The sequence below is a fragment of the Channa argus genome, chromosome 5 (assembly GCF_033026475.1).
Source record: "Channa argus isolate prfri chromosome 5, Channa argus male v1.0, whole genome shotgun sequence".
Classification (NCBI taxonomy): Eukaryota; Metazoa; Chordata; class Actinopteri; order Anabantiformes; family Channidae; genus Channa; species Channa argus.
Window position 1 is genome coordinate 4653825 of NC_090201.1, and position 16213 is coordinate 4670037.

At 39.2% G+C, this 16213-nt stretch overlaps 1 protein-coding gene across 4 annotated transcripts in view; it reads right to left on the reverse strand.

The window, feature by feature from the left end:
* The window catches only part of phactr3b (phosphatase and actin regulator 3b), a 48106-nt gene that overhangs the window by 5307 nt on the left and 26586 nt on the right, over positions 1-16213 (reverse strand). The window lies entirely within an intron of this gene.

Sequence of the window (16213 nt, forward strand, 5' to 3'; positions counted from 1 at the left end):
GATTTTGTCTGGTCAAACAATCCCAAACCCAAAGACTGATGCTGATATAAACAGAGAAAAATCAAAACTCATGATAAGTTAAGAAATGCAATTTATGATCCAAACTGCTGACCTATTGAATAAACTCAATAATTTGATATATATTATGTAACATATTGTTGGTAGGCTATGCAGTCATGTGGACAGACTGTATAAAAACATACTAAGAAACTGTTCTTATGTGCGAATGATTGAACCCTTGAACCCTAACCCATAATATACATTCAGCTACTACAAATGTACTTTTATCATCAGAAGTGACGAAATGGCCAAGGAGCGTATCAAAAAAGTTATACTCACGTAATATAAATTACATCTGTGCAAAAGCATCCCCCTAAATAAATGAATAAAAATGAACTTTATTTCTGATGAAAGAACATTTGTACTAGCAGAATGTGCAATAAATAGTATGTCGATGAAAACAACAATCAAAATAAAAGGATGCAAACTTTTGCACCTAAATGAAAGAAATACTGGTTTGGTAAAACCAGATTTACTGGAGCCTTCGTCAGTTCTCATCCTTCCACGCAGGAACTTCTGAGAAAAGCCTCAATCGCACCCCTGACATGCTGACTGCCACTTAACTGGCCTCGCAGCTGTCAAGAAGCAGCAAGGAAGGCCTTAGATAGGCTTGAAGGCATGGATGGACTACAGAACAGGCCCACTAGGCAAAGGCTCTGGCGCCTGGGAGGTGACGGGGTCCATGGACAAGAGCCTCTGAAGTTACTGCTAATATATCTTGTTTGAAAGTGCTCACTTAAAAAACACAAAATGAGCAACAACTGACAACCAAAGAGCGGCAAAACAACTCAAACATGATGAACCCCCTGAAACTATCCAAAAATAGACCCAAAACATGCAAAGGTAGACATAAAATATTATGTCTACTAAATATTATGCATAAATATTATGTATAAAACATGCACAGGTAGACATAAAATATTCTGAAGCAGAAAAAAATCATTCAAAATATATCAACTGACTACAGACATTAAATCACCAAAGCCACACACACACTTGAAACTTCAAAAGACATATCAATTTACCATTTTTTGTTTTACTACATACATACTACAAATTAACACAGCATACCAAGGTGTATTTTTCTGTTAAAACACTCACATGTGCAGTATCCAAGTGCACAGTGGCAGCATGGTACCTTGCTGCAGTGGTAAAACAAGAGATCTACAGTAGCATGCTATTCAGTGGTCAATTATCATTTATTATTATGTCCATAGTTATGGTTCAGTAGACCACCTTCTACCTACCAGTCAGTAGGTTTATGATCAACCATACATAAGGTAGCTTAGAGACATCTAGCGCTGTAGAAATTATGACAGGAGCAAATCTGACAGCAATAATCTAAACTTTAAATGTGACTTTATATCACTGCAGTTAGTTAATCAATGTAACTAAGTGAGGCAGTAGCTACTGTACATTCATTATGGTAATAAAAAAAATAACATGACCAAACTTGTGCTTAAAGCTGCAATCTCAGCTTGTGACTTTAGTTTCATTACTGGGGTTTGTTAAACTTTAAATCTGAGTCAACACATTTAAAATCTTAGTTTCTTTTCGATTTTTTTCTATATAGATGCACATCTGCCAAGCAGTTTGGCAGCCAAACTGAACACTGTTTAAAACCCTTTCTTCCTAAATACAGACTTTAATCCCCAACCTATTGTTGCCAAAAAAAAGCTGCACTAAGTGATGTTAAGTTTGGCTGTAGGAGTCCGCAACCTGTTCCCTGAAAAAAGCAGAGACTAACTCAAGACATTGCTCATGACTCACTTAAGTAAAATGATAAAGAGCTCACAATAAAAGCCACTTTCATGAAAATACAATTGACAGCACAGCCAGCAGCAGCAGGGACAACGAACAGCAGATTGAGAGTGCAGAAAATGATAGCAGATGTATCTCTGACCAGCTCAGGAACTTAAAGTGCTGACTGAAAACAGTGACAGTACATTTACTGGGAACACTGTGTCTTTTCTGGAGCAGGGCAACCCCTCATCTTCTGAACTATTAAAGTGGATAGACAGTGTTTACTGCACTAAAGCATGTGAACGTTTAAATAATAAAGCTTAGCTTAAAGCTAAGGTGCTAATTAGGTTTTATCATTGAGGCTACTGTGATTATTTTCGGCACAGATAATAGTTACACTAAGAACCTTTAATAATTATGTATTTAATGCACCACCTGCAAAGCATGCTAACTCAACAAACACACCCCCAGAGGTATTTTATTTATGATTGGTAATCTGCTGCACATGAGCCTAAGCTCAACTCGAACTGATTAATGATTTAATGTCAAGTTATTCGTTTTGCTATAGATGGTAAATGTTCTGCACTTATATAGTGCTTTTCTACCTATTGGCACTCAAAGCGCTTCTTATTTACCAATTCAAACTCACAATCACACACACACACTCATACATTGATGGGGGAGCTGCTATGCAGCTGGCCAACACTCACCGGAAGCAACTAAGTTGGGGTTCAGTGTCTTGCTCAAGGACACTTCGACATGTGACTGGAGGAGCCGGGGATTGAACCAACAGCTGTGAGATTGGTGGACAACCGCTCTACCTTCCTGCGCCACAGTCGCCCACATATAGGCACCTTGTTTTCACAATAACTTTTCGTATGGTTGATAATTAGTATTTTTTGGACCACAACATACAATTCCCCGAGCATCTTCTGTGTTATATTAGAATTAAGGGGGTGGGGACATCTCTACTTCATAAATTCTACAAGGTGCCTTTAATTGCAGGTCTGTTACAGGAGGTCAACTCTGGTCTTGTGTATGAAAGTCAAATGCTGGCATCCAGATAATGGCGATGGGTCATAAATCATGGGGTGAAGAACTGTCCAAAACAATCATAATTCCTCAGATACAGGACTCGTGTTTATCATCCATCTTACCCTTTTTTCAAGCATGCTGACAAACATGAAAACACTGTGTCTGAATTCAAATCAACTGACCTATGACTAGGACATAGACAAAATACTGAATTACGTTTTTGAAGCCGTAACTTTTGCGGCCATAAAAGCAATGATGAGATTGATGCCACCAAAAGTGCTGATCTAAAATAAGCTTCCTGTCCTGTGATGGCATCAGCTGTGGCTGGGACCACTGAGGGATTACAAAACAGGACCACAGACATGGCAATATTGGAAGCTAAGAGGGGTCGATGTGCTAAATGGAGCAGAGCTATAGTAGGATGTGTGTTCTGCAGCAGAAAACATTTCAGGTCAATTGCATGTGCCTCATTTCACACAGCGCTTCACAGTGCCACACTCTTTAACAGCACAGAATATATTTCTATTTTACTTTACACAGTGTGGGGCTTGTATTAATTGTTACTCTCTTTAAAACTAATACGAATTTACTTATAACTCGAGGTCTGAAAAATGGATGAAGAGTCAATAGTGGAAATGAGCAACATTTCATCTATCACACATGCAGCTTGGTTAGTTCTTTGTTGACTGTTGTAGTTGCTGTTGATGATTAAAATCCAGTTTTAGTTATTTTAATATTTGTTACTAAAGGTTTGAAGTCATAGTATTCAGAGTGGAACGAATCTGACTACTACCAGCACAAAATAATTTACACGTTACAATAATGTTCTTATTATCTTTCTTCTCGACAAATTCAAAGGAGCTGGAATATTTACAGCCACTGAATGTAGGCACTTCCATCTTCCACAGCAGCTTGCTGCTTATGGTGCTGCTAATAGTGACATGTGAATATTAAATGTCGGATTTCACTTAAATCACTGACTTAGTATTAGTGAAATTTTATTTGTAACGTTAAAATGTAGGTGCTGTGGGTAAAGCCAAAAACAAATCCAACCACCATAAAAGCAATTCTGACTCAGCCTGTTTTTATTTTCCCAAACAATCCTAATAGGTCTTTAGTCACAGCCTCCTGCAGTGTTTTCCACTTCACAAATACTCACCCACTCATTTTGGTCATAGGTGAAAATCCCTCATTTGTTGGAGAACCTACCAGCATGTCAAAGCAATGAGCTGCCTGTATAAGCAGGGGCTGATGGGAATGTCAGCCCATGAAAAGTGGAGGAGACTGGGTGAGTCAGGCACCACAGGCCAGGCAGCGGCCAGCTAGTGCCCACTGAGGTGTGTTCTAATCCCTCACTCCTTCCCCTCAGTGACAGAGCCTGAGGACAGGAACGCCACGGTCGGATGTGGAGTCTGAGGCAGCACAGGACGGCCTGGGGGATGGGGGATGCACGAGGACAGTTGAGGGGAGTTCTTGCCAGGAATAATTAAAGGAACCCTATTTAATCGTAGCCCCTCAGAAACTCAGTGTTTATGTAACGTTGTTGTGTTTAAGGTTTGACCTAGATGTCTCTCACTGAACATGAAAGACTGTCACTTTGATGGTTATACTGCTTAGACATTTATTTCCGGCATCACCTTATTCTGTAATGCACCACTCACTAAATTTCAAGCTATGAAAAAGCCCAGCAAATCTCTCTCTGGAGTCTTCTAAGTACATCATAAGACTCACTCTTCAAAGGCTCATTGTGCTATTGATAAAGATAGATAAATGGGACACATTCAGGACAAGAATCAATTCTTTATCTAGCCAGTTGTGTGTCTGTGACTTGGCAGACATGTGCTAAAGGGCAAACCTCTTCCACACAGGTCCACAGATCAAGCGAGGAATCGTGTCTGGCTTTTCAACAACCTGCTGGGAGCACAATACACAGGATGCAACTTCAAATAGCACAGCCCTGCTGTGAATGGTTACTGTGCAGAAGCTGTAAGCCTGCACGTTGAAAAAAATACACTGCAGGTTGCTGCACTTAGGACATAAAGTTTCACAATGAGAAACTTTCAGGTTGCTCTGTAATCTAAGGCAGACAGTATATCCATTATGTGTCCACGACCATGCTAGCAGTTCCAATGTCAACCGGTTGATGAAAAACAAAAAACAAACAAACAAAACACAATAGATTTTTAAAAAATAAAAATTATTTTTTAAATATTATTTATTTTATTTTTTAAAATTACCCTTTTAAAGTAGACTGATTGCCCTGAAATAACTAACCAAACTAATCAATTTCCTAAAAGAAGGAACACCCATTAGTCAACTCTGCATAGGTAACCCATTAAAAAAATCTATTTCTGAATCTGTTCACTGAACGTGCACTGTGTCCGAATAAATGCTGAAGATAGACACTTAGCCAGACTGTGAGAACAACTGTACAGCCCACTAAATCTGTTTATAAAGTTAAGTGGAACCGTCAATGACAAGCAAACAAAATTAGTGCCACATATCACAGGTCACCTCTGATCACTGGTGATCTCACCTTTTATTTATAAGGAGAGAAAACAACCAGTATTCACTGTGTGGGTGCAGAGGCTTTGAGACTTTTGGCATTTCAATTAGAGGGTACTCGCAGCTAGATCCCTTGGAAAAAAGCCATTGTGTAAAGTTAATTACTGCATGTACGATAGGGATGGTCTGACAACGTATAATTTGAGGATTTTGCTTCATGCCGTATATGTGCAAGCTGTGACATCCTGTGCTTACGTCTTTCCAACTGCTTTACAAAATCTGCCAGCTCCCGTCCTGTAACTGGACTGATGCCCGGCTGTGATGCTGCTTGCTATTAACGCACAAATAGAGGGCCAGGCACATCATGAGAGAAACATTCCTTTGATGAAATGACAGAGACAAAAACTGCACACTGTCTTCGTTATTTTACCCATCACCTGAAAATATATCTTTTCTGACCTAGAGCTGCAACTTGTACAAAAACAAAAACATATAAATTAATATTTAGCAGGTGGCAGTTTCTCTCCTAAGGGAAGCTGGTCATTGTCAGACTAGTTCAAAACTGCAGCCATCAAACTAAGCTACAAATAGAAAATGTGAGGAAAAGCACAAGGTGATCAGACATAATGATATTGACACTGTCAGGAAAAAAGAAACACATTAAAGCTGCAATTGAACAGTGGGTGTTAGAGTGTTAGAGCAGCAGGTTTTAATATTGCTGCTGTGGATCTGTGAATTTAAGGTTTTCAGTGCAACTCTTGTGTCACCTACTAGCCAAAATAAAATAAAAAATTATACTTCTAGAATGAATGATAAACCCTAACCAATATAAAAATAAGTAATCAATGTACATTTTCCGAACTGATAATCTGTTTTATGTTCACAGCTGTGAAAAGAGCAGAAAATTCCATTCATTATTTTGTCATTATGCTGTAACGTATAGTTCAAATATTTACTGAGTATGACAGGTTTGCTGCACGAAAATTGTGGGTAATTTTGGCGGCATTCGATTTCCATAGATTATATCTGTTTCCTTGTTTCGCCACATTGCAACCTGTACTAGCACTAGGAGGACAATACTGGAGGACAGAGGAACCTCTGTGACACTCACTTCACTTCAGCAGCTATTATATTCTGTTTTATGCATTTGTGACTTTTCTTGCCTACAGGTAGCCCAGTTTGGGCTTTGCTGTATCAGATATGACTGTGCTCTTCATGGTTGTGAAACCTGAGCACTCATTTTTGGGTATTGTAAAAGCAATTACTTGCCTACTCAGCAAGAATTAAAAAAAAAAAAGAAGGGAAGCCCGCACAGAGTGTGGATTAATATTTAATTTAAGGTGTTTTTACATCGGATGCCCTTCCTGATGCAACCATCTCCAATTTCTACCAGGCTTGGGATGGGCACTGCACAGCTGGAGGTTCTGTGTATTGCCCAGAGACACTTCGACATGTGGTCGGGAAGAGCGGGGCGCGAACCTCCGGCCCTTTGGTCTATAGGCAGCCACTCTACCAACTGAGCCCCAATGACTGGAATCTATTGTGTTCAATACAGCTGATAGACTTTAAAAGAGACTGAGTAAATAAATAAAGACCCCTCTTTAACAACACCTCTTTTAATACAGTTTTTGCCTTTCTTTACCCATTTCTTTCTGTTTGATATGGAGAAGTTATGCCAGCACATAGTCTTTTTCACTAAGCTCAATTATTCAGTTTAAAGTGAGTCAAAATTGATAAAAAGCAGGCAAGCTGAAGTTAAACCCCCTGCAGTGGGATTTCTAAATACTAACAAAGCAGTCTCGCACTCAGCTGCTGTGCGGCCAAGGCAATACTGAGTTATTTATAGTGGTCCAGGACAGCAGCTGTGGTTAGTTGCTCTGTCCTGTTTCACACAGTCAGTCGTGGGGTCACCAGATATCGGTATATGTGAAATAAATATCCAATTATTGGTTCCTATATGGCTCAGCAAACTAAGGGAGACACTTAATGGGCTGTTGCCATTATGACCATCACTATGGCGTGTCTTCCTTCCACTACCTGCATAACTGCTGTATAACAGCCCAGACATGCTGACGGGAGTTTTAACTGTGCAAACATTCCACTGAGGCAGTCCTGGTAGCAGAAATAATCTTGTTAGCTGAGTAAATGAGCTCCGCTGCAGATGTGTCTTGCGCCAAAAAAAAAAAAAAAAAAAAAAAAAAAGCTGCATATTTGATTTGCAAAAACAAAAAAAGGTGTATTACTGTAGCACCATAAATAAAAAAGCAGCAATGATACATGTCTAATTCAGGAAGTCATAAACATCATTTCATACAATATCATGTTATGTCAGTTGGTACTGTAAAAGGATCGACTTTATGTTATGTCTAAACTGAACCTAAAAGGTCAGACAATTTAATCTGGTTAAACCTCTTTCATAAATAGAAACACTAACAATTTTCAGTTCAAATACCCACGTTACGAAGTACTTTTAGTTTTTCAACCTTTGGCCCCATACAAGGGGGAAAAAAAATCCTGTTTTACAATTAATTTTTTTAAGCTGTTTCTCTTCATTTACATTATGCTGCTAATATTGAATGGTATATTATCCATGGTACTGACAGCAGCCCGTGGGTTAGTACATCAGTCATGGAATACATAACACTGTTAGCTTCATCTAATGTGCCAGTTACATAAATGTTCCTTTAGGCTAATCAGAAAATAAGGTGGTAAGCACCTGTGTGAGAGGGAACAGAAAGTCAAAAATAAAGATTCTTGGCATTTTCAGTAAATACATAAAAGTTCATCAAGCTTAAACATGACATGCGTATTTGTTCTGGTGACCTATAGACCAGTTTGTAGCATTAGTCCGTTTTCCCTTGGTCAGGTTTTCTTTCACAGGAAGAAAAATCACACCAAACAAAAACTTATCATCACAACTCAAGTGAGGACAGTCTTGTCCATTCATTGGTCAAATGGATCTAAGGCAGGAGTAGAAAAGTAAAAAGAGGAAGAAGAGCCCTGTCTGTACTGGTGAACATTGCTATGAGTGAAAATTTGCTCTGCAACACGGATATGCACAATCTGCACAATATAGCAAGTACAGCTCCACAAGCAGAATACTGAATGCACTTGGAAATACTACACAGCTTTACACTTTGTAAAAAGAATGTGCTGTCAACTAGTTGTTGAGCAAAATTCAGCAGTTTCAGTTGGATTCAGTTCAGATTATCTTCTCAGCAAAAATAAAGGGATCCAGATTTTTTTTTTAGGACGGGAACAAGATCACATCAAGTACTGGGTCCTGGTGCGGTTGTTTTGGTCAGTGTCCAACTGTGATTTTTGTGTTAAGGCCTTCCCATTACCTCCTGAGCCACAGCCAACTACAACTCATGTCATTCACCTGACCTTCCTTACGGAAGTAAGCACAAATTGTTCCGCGGAAGAGCAATGGTTACCTGATGGCTGTGAAACTGGGGTAGATGGTACAAACCCACCTTTTGAATAAACAGAGTGAACTTTTGTCTGCAAAAGAATAGAATGACAAAACTTAAAAACGCTCATTTGATTCATGTCTCTTCACAAGATTTAACTGTTGTGCTGGATATTCAGTATATCCTAAACAGCATCACCAATCATTGATGTCTATTATTACTAAATATAAGGTCTATATGTTAGCCTATTCATCAGTGGAACCTATAGCACCCGGCAATGTTTTTGTTCCACTTCGAGTTCTGCTTCAAAGTATCCGCTTCCCCTCCTTTTCCACTGCTGCCAGCTTTAGAGTTCTTCCCTATGCAGCATCCACTGCATGGTCAACCACAGCAGACAGGTAGAAGCTGACAACCAATGGTTTGCAAAATATGCAAATGTGTGTTCTAAAAATAACAGTCACATGTTTCTAATGGGAATTGAGGGAACTGATGCTTCATGGATTTCACTAAGTCATCAGATGCATGATCGCTATCCCCTCACAACTTCATAAAGGATCATGCGGGCTGAGCAAAACCTCAGTGGTCTCATAAACGTTCACAGCAGCATTTTAATATAATGAAATCCTTAGGGGCAAAAACTGATTGTGTGCTTACAGAAGCCTGTAACAACAGTAATGGAGCCCTCTGGATGAGATCCACAAGAGCCTCGCAGGGCGAGTGGGGACAGTACAATCAGAGGGGAACGGGGGAGAGTAAAGGCAATCAATCCATCAGTGGGCACTGGGGTGAAAGGGGTGGCAAGCTGGGCTGTGACGTAGATAGGCCATTGATTATGGCTGCTGCTGCAGTATTTCGCCAGTGGGAGCTAAATTTAGAAAGAGAGGGTTCCCTTCTGCTACCCTGTCCCAGCCCACTGCTCTGCATTATGCTGCAGAGGGTTGAGCTTTAGTAATGTAAATCAATGCAACGTGTCATTTCTCTTCAGTGTATAACAGCGGATAGGTTGCATCACTGCACACATGAAAAGAGCATTACAAAATCATGTTTTGAGGAGTTTATATACAATTAGGGGCTTGTATAACTAATCTTTTTTAAATATATAGTCACAGTGTACTGCTACTCCTCTACTTTCCTCATTGGTGTTACATCTGTTTGAAAGCTGAAAGAAAAAGAGAAACAAATAGGAAAAAAAAGATTTTTCTACATTTCGTATTTGCTTGTGATGACTTAGCAACCACCACTGTTTCTCTGAAAAGGAACGAGAGAATCTGAGTTGTGGGCAGAGGTAGACTGAGGTGGCACTTCACTGAAAAAACCTGCATAACACCGTCATTTGCAGTGGTAACAGAAACTCAGGGAACCCACTGCAATAATCTAGTTATCTGCATTAACTGGTGATAAATGGGATCCAGAATAGACAAACAAAATATACTTAGACTAATTACACCTATGACTATGTGCAACAACCAGGACTAACAGTGATGAGTAAGTTGACCCTTGGCATAGACCACAATCGATGTGTTATGGTAAACTAACAAACACTACATAGAGCCTTTAGTTGTTCAGGTTCTTGTTTATCTCACTGAGCATTCTGTAGCTTTAGAGTCATCTTAAAGGTTAAGATGACTAGAAACAATCTGTTTGTGAACTGATGCTTGTCTAAACTCTTATTACTGTGATACACTAACTCTTTTGAGTTTTATACAAATCTACAAGGGTTTAAATCGACTAATACTTGTAAACAGCACATTAAAATGTGTTGTTTGTAATATGTTTTTCATAAGTTAAAGTAGTTCCAGCCCACACATCTAGTCATTGTTCAATTTGCTAGACTCCAGTTTTGCTGAACTTTTGACTTTAATTAGCATTCAGTGGTGTCATTAGTCAATAGGTACACATAATTTCCCCAGCCTACGCTGTGAATGTTTGAATGACGAATTTAAAGTGAATTAAAAAACACAATGATTTATGTCATTAGTTAAATAACTAATTAGTTGTCATTAGTTATAACTTAAATTTGATTCACTATTGTACATTGAAGCTATATGCAATTTAGGACAGCGTGTTCTCCCTGTGCTTGCGTGGGTTTTCACCAGGTACTACAGTTTCCTCCCACAGTTCAAAGGTGAATTGGTGTCTGTAGGTATGAATGGCTGTCTGTCTGTGTGGTTCTCTCTGTGTTGGCCTTGAGATAGACTGGAGACCTGTCCAAGATATACCTCAACTCTTGCCTAATGATGATGGGTGATGGTGATGATTTTTTGGGGATGTGAAGGTCTGACCATGTAACTACCTGTTCTGCCACACTTCCTCAAGGACACCTGCCCTACTTGTCTTCCAATCGTCTCTGCATTACCCACTTCTGATGATCTGAATCAGGTGTCTTCTGTCAATCAGAAGTTGGAAGATACCAATTCCAATTACCAATTCTTCCCACTTCCCACTTCACCTTCATCTAAAATGGCATCTTTCACTTTCTGACTGATTGAACACATCAGACACAGGTAATAAGCACTGAGCACATCTGAATTTGTTAAGAATTTGTCTTTACTTGTCCTTCCTTTCACTTTTTAATATAATGTGTTCAAATTTTAATTTATTAATGATGCATTTCTTCTGATGAACTCTACAATGCAAGAAATCATAGAGTTTGATGACTTATAATGACAAGCTAGTGAGTAATTCCTGTTGGATTTAATTAGCTACTCCACACAGCACTGTGACATCCACATTGTGGCAGTCAGACTTTACTAATTGCAGACTAGTGTCTTCAGGCTGAATAGGATAGACGCAAGCACAGACAGCCTTCATCAGTTGAAGGGTTTGAGGGCTGATCGTGAAGAGCATCTCTGCTTTTACTGTCAGTGTAAACGTGCTCAGCTCATCTCGGCCTCTGCAGTAAGGGTAAGTCAGTCACAGTCAGTAAGTCACTCATTGCATTGGCCAATAGGAATGACCCAAAAATGCATTAATAGTGTTTTAAAAACTTTGCTCAGGGATTTAAATGATTGCGTTTTACAATGTTTTTATCATGGTGCCTTGAATTGTACAGTATTTTTAGAAAACAGTGAGGATGCACTGCTATGACCCCAACAATGGGAAGACTAATTAGGCTGAAACACAGTTTGTACCGATTTTGTCTTATTTATCTACAATGAAACTGATTGATTATTTTGTTTACGCTGCTATGATGATATTATTGTACACACAGTGGATTTAAAATGACAGCGTTATGTATTCATTCACTTGCAACTGATGCTAACTCTGCACAGGTTAACTTGAACGAAATCTTCAGCCTCAAAGCTGCTCTGCTCAGGATTCAAGGTGTCCTCTGTCAACAATGAAGGCTGTTCTGTTCTTCATGTTGTTCAAACAGCTGCACGTCCAACGCCCTTCCCAGTACTCAAACACTGCTTTGATTGCTTTAAATGGGACAAAGCGTACTAGCCACCTCCACAAACATCACTCTGTTCAGTTCAGAACAACTCAATGCAACAGATTCAGTATGATTCACTCAGTCTGTACACAATTACTACTGTAGGATGGATGTTCAGCGTTCCTTCAGCTTTTGTTGCTTTTGTGCGAGCTGCCAGGAGGGGCCCTGTCATGTCCCCCAGCAGACCATGTGGTCAGCAGGACTGAGACGCTGGCAGACGAGCAAGCGGTGCCATCAACCCAAACAATAGCATGCCTCAGCTGTCCACAGCTCTGACTCAGTTCATGTGAACAAGTCTTGTTGAGCAGCCAGTCCAGCAGTCAGTCGCTGTCAGAGTTGAGCTCTGCAGCACCTGTGTGAGCTAACGGGGCCTGCAGATGGAAAGTCTGACACAAGATCTGTCTCCCTGCTGACATTCATGCAAAATCTCAGCCAAGGCTTATTCCAATAAAAATGCACTGCATGCACTGATTTGACAATCTAAAAAAACATTTCACCATCAAAATCTGCTGCGTCTCATTTCTGGGTGACTATGCTTCAGCCTAAATTCAGTTTGAGTAATGCTCAGATATGCTCAAACTACAACTTTAAAGCAATATTTTAGCTCCATTTCGATGCAGACTGCTACTGTTTTTATTCCCCTTTCACTTCTGCAGTATTATAAATGAAACAATATTAATTTCTTCCAACTGCCTGCAAATAAACCTTGAGTGTTTAGAATCTGTAGCTGTTTTCATATTGACTAAAGCATCACATGCTAACTGCCCATTTCAGAAAACCTAAAACATATCATGATGTTCCTGAAGAATTTTTTCTTACATTTTTCAAACATCTCAGACTAACTGCATCAAATTCGCACAAAGACACAAATACAGTTTGAATATGTGTTTCTGTTTCCTAAATCTCAATTACTATAAAACTGGGCACATGTAAACAACCGATAAATAGTCCCTTAATCATCGGTTTGCACGTCTCCTGCACACACATATCTCGTTAGACCGTTTAATGACAAACACAGCTAAGAAAAAGTGACATTTTACAGCCTGTGGGTGTTTATACAACCTGCATCATGTATTCATCATACTAACCTGCAAACAATCAGTTATATTGGCTGCAATATCTCAGTCATCACTATCAAAATCACCACAAAGGGGATTTGTTTGCTGTGCTTTTATCGCTTCACAATAAAGAATCAAATGAAGAAAAATTAACAAAAAGGAAATGATGTGATGCCTCCTGTGTAAATAAAAAAGAAAAAGAAAAACTGATCACGTTAGATTTAATTAATGACATTTTGCAAAACTCTGATAAACGCAGCCTTTTTTTGTCCTTTTGGCTAATCCTGTAAAGTCAGGGTCGCCACAGAGGATCATTTGTCCGCATGTTGATTTGGCACAGGTTTTACTCCGGATGCCCTTCCTGGCGCAACCCTCCCCAATTTCTACCAGGCTTTTGGGAATGGCACTGCATGGCTGGGGATCGGGATGGGCTTTTGGGGATCCAGTTTCATGCCTCCGACCCTACGGTCATTAGGTGGCCACTCTACCAACTGAGCCCCTGCCCCCCTTGACAAACACCCAGCCTGTTCTTAGGAATATTAGTTAATATGCATCAATGGTGGATGTGTGATTTTTGTACATGTACATTTTGAAACAGAAAATAGAAAACTTTCACCTTGATACTGAATTTTCTGCAACCGTCAAATTCCTGCCCGTGTTTTGCAAACCCATCTGTTTTCAGATGCCACTCTATGAAGGACAAAGCTGCCATTAGTGTATTGTTTTCAAATCCCATGAGACCAAACCCACCGTGTTGGTTGAAGCCCATTTGTTCATGCTGTTAGTTTAGTTTAATAATTTGTACAATTAATAAAAGAAACTGTAAATTCTACCAACCAGCCAAGGTGCAGTTCCCATGCATGTCTTTCCAATCTCTTATTCTAATCAGTTCATCCACGAGTCCAAGCATTTATTTGTTCATTAATTGTAAAAAGAAATGGAAGCTAAAAACTTTATGTAGTAGCAGTAGGTTTAGACAAAAAAACATCAGGGATGAGTTTAGGGGGAGATTTATGGCAAAACACTAAAGTAAAACCATCTCCTGTCAGTTCAAAGTGGGACTTCAAAGTCCTTTTCTTTTTCCAACCCCCCTCAGCACACTTTCTCTCCCTTAATAGATCACCAACAGTCCACCCTGCTTCTGTAAGACTGACCATGACCACTAAATGTCAACTCATTTCACTTCAAGTTTACCTACTGGACTCATATTTATGGGTTGATATGAACTCATATCAACTCATATTAATTATTTCATATTAACATACTGTGTAATTTAAAAAAACATCTGGGCGTAAGATTGGGATGTAAATCTCTAAAATTACATAAATGTATAGTTTATTTAAAAAAAACACTCAATAATTTATTACTATTATTATGAACACTGTAGATTTTAACAAAAAGTACTCAAACATCAGTAAATCATGTTTTTGTTAGGGACTATTTTTAGTAGCTGTTTAATCCACATTTAGTGTGGTAATGCATATTTAAGGCAAGTTAATGAGTTAAAATGAACGAAGATTTGTTCATGGATCACTGCTTTGTTTGTATCATACATATACTGTATGTGTGAAAAATAGATGTGTATGTGTTTCTCAAATGATTTCACACTTTTCCGGTCACTGATCGCTCATGTGCAGTTTAGCACAGATGCTCCTGTACATTCCGCAAACGAATCAATGCGTTAATGTAACACATTGAGTAAAGGGTATGAGCAGTCGGGGACTTGGCTCAAAACAAAGCAGCTGCTCTGACCTCTGTGCTTAACCAGTGCTGTGTACACAGTGTCCTAATCCCAGCATCCTACTGTCACACTTCCCCTGTTATGACACATAATCGATCACTTCCTGTATATATTATGCCAGATTAAATCTCTTTACATAAGTACTGTCTGATATGTAGCTGTGTCTCACTACACCGCCTTCTGAAGACCACAGGTCAAAGTGCTTCCAAGCACAGAATTTTAGTTAAGAAGGTCACATGGAGCCTTCTGCTATTTTGCACATACTTGTTGGAATCTGTCCGCGTGCACATGCGGATGCTCACATGGAACAAGGCATGTTTTGAACAGTTTTGGTTTGTGATAACGTCACATGCATCACACGCAGGCAGAGCTGCTCTGGCTATCCAGATTGACACGCAGCTGTGAAATGCCTTGGATGAGGGCGTAGGGAAAAGGCGCATGGTGAAGCTTCATGCCAGGCTCAAAGGAGCTCATGGGCAGTATTATTTGCCTGTCTGAATGTCACCCTGCCTTACTCATTTCTCTAAAGTTCCAAAGCAGGGAGCTACAGAGGCTTAGCTTTAAATTAATTAGCTTCATCAAACGCTTGTTGCCCTGTTTGGAATGGAAATCAGCTGTCTTTCTATCTTAGCTCAAACTCTTCATTTTCTTTAATGAGGTGCTTTGACCTGTGTTGGTACAGGATATGTAATGAAATCAAACCCAGGACATGCAGGGCTGCAGTGTCCTGGGAGTTCAGTGGCTCTAATGGCGACTGCAGGAATGTTATTTTTATTTTATACCAACAAAACACGTCTGCTAGCACGTAAATATTTATTGCACTGCACCTCAACTGTTTATAAATAATACTCAGTAAATAACAATAAAGATACAAATATAGAAACAAATATAATGTATTTGTTATCTTACATATTACTCAGATACTGTGCTTGAAGTACTTGAAGTGTTTCTGCTTTACTTGAGTATTTTTTTCTTTCTGCTACTTCCTACCTTGACCGCACTACATCTCATTGGCTAATATTGTACTTGTACTTTACTACATTAAACTGATGAACATAATGCATCAAAAGTTGAAATCCAATAATTATATATTTATTGATTTTATTTGGATTTTTTGCACATGTGGATTCTTACAAAAATATATATTCAACTAACATATAATGATGTATTATATTGGGTTACCCACCTGGTAGTACATTAATTGGTTCACAGAGCCTAAAAC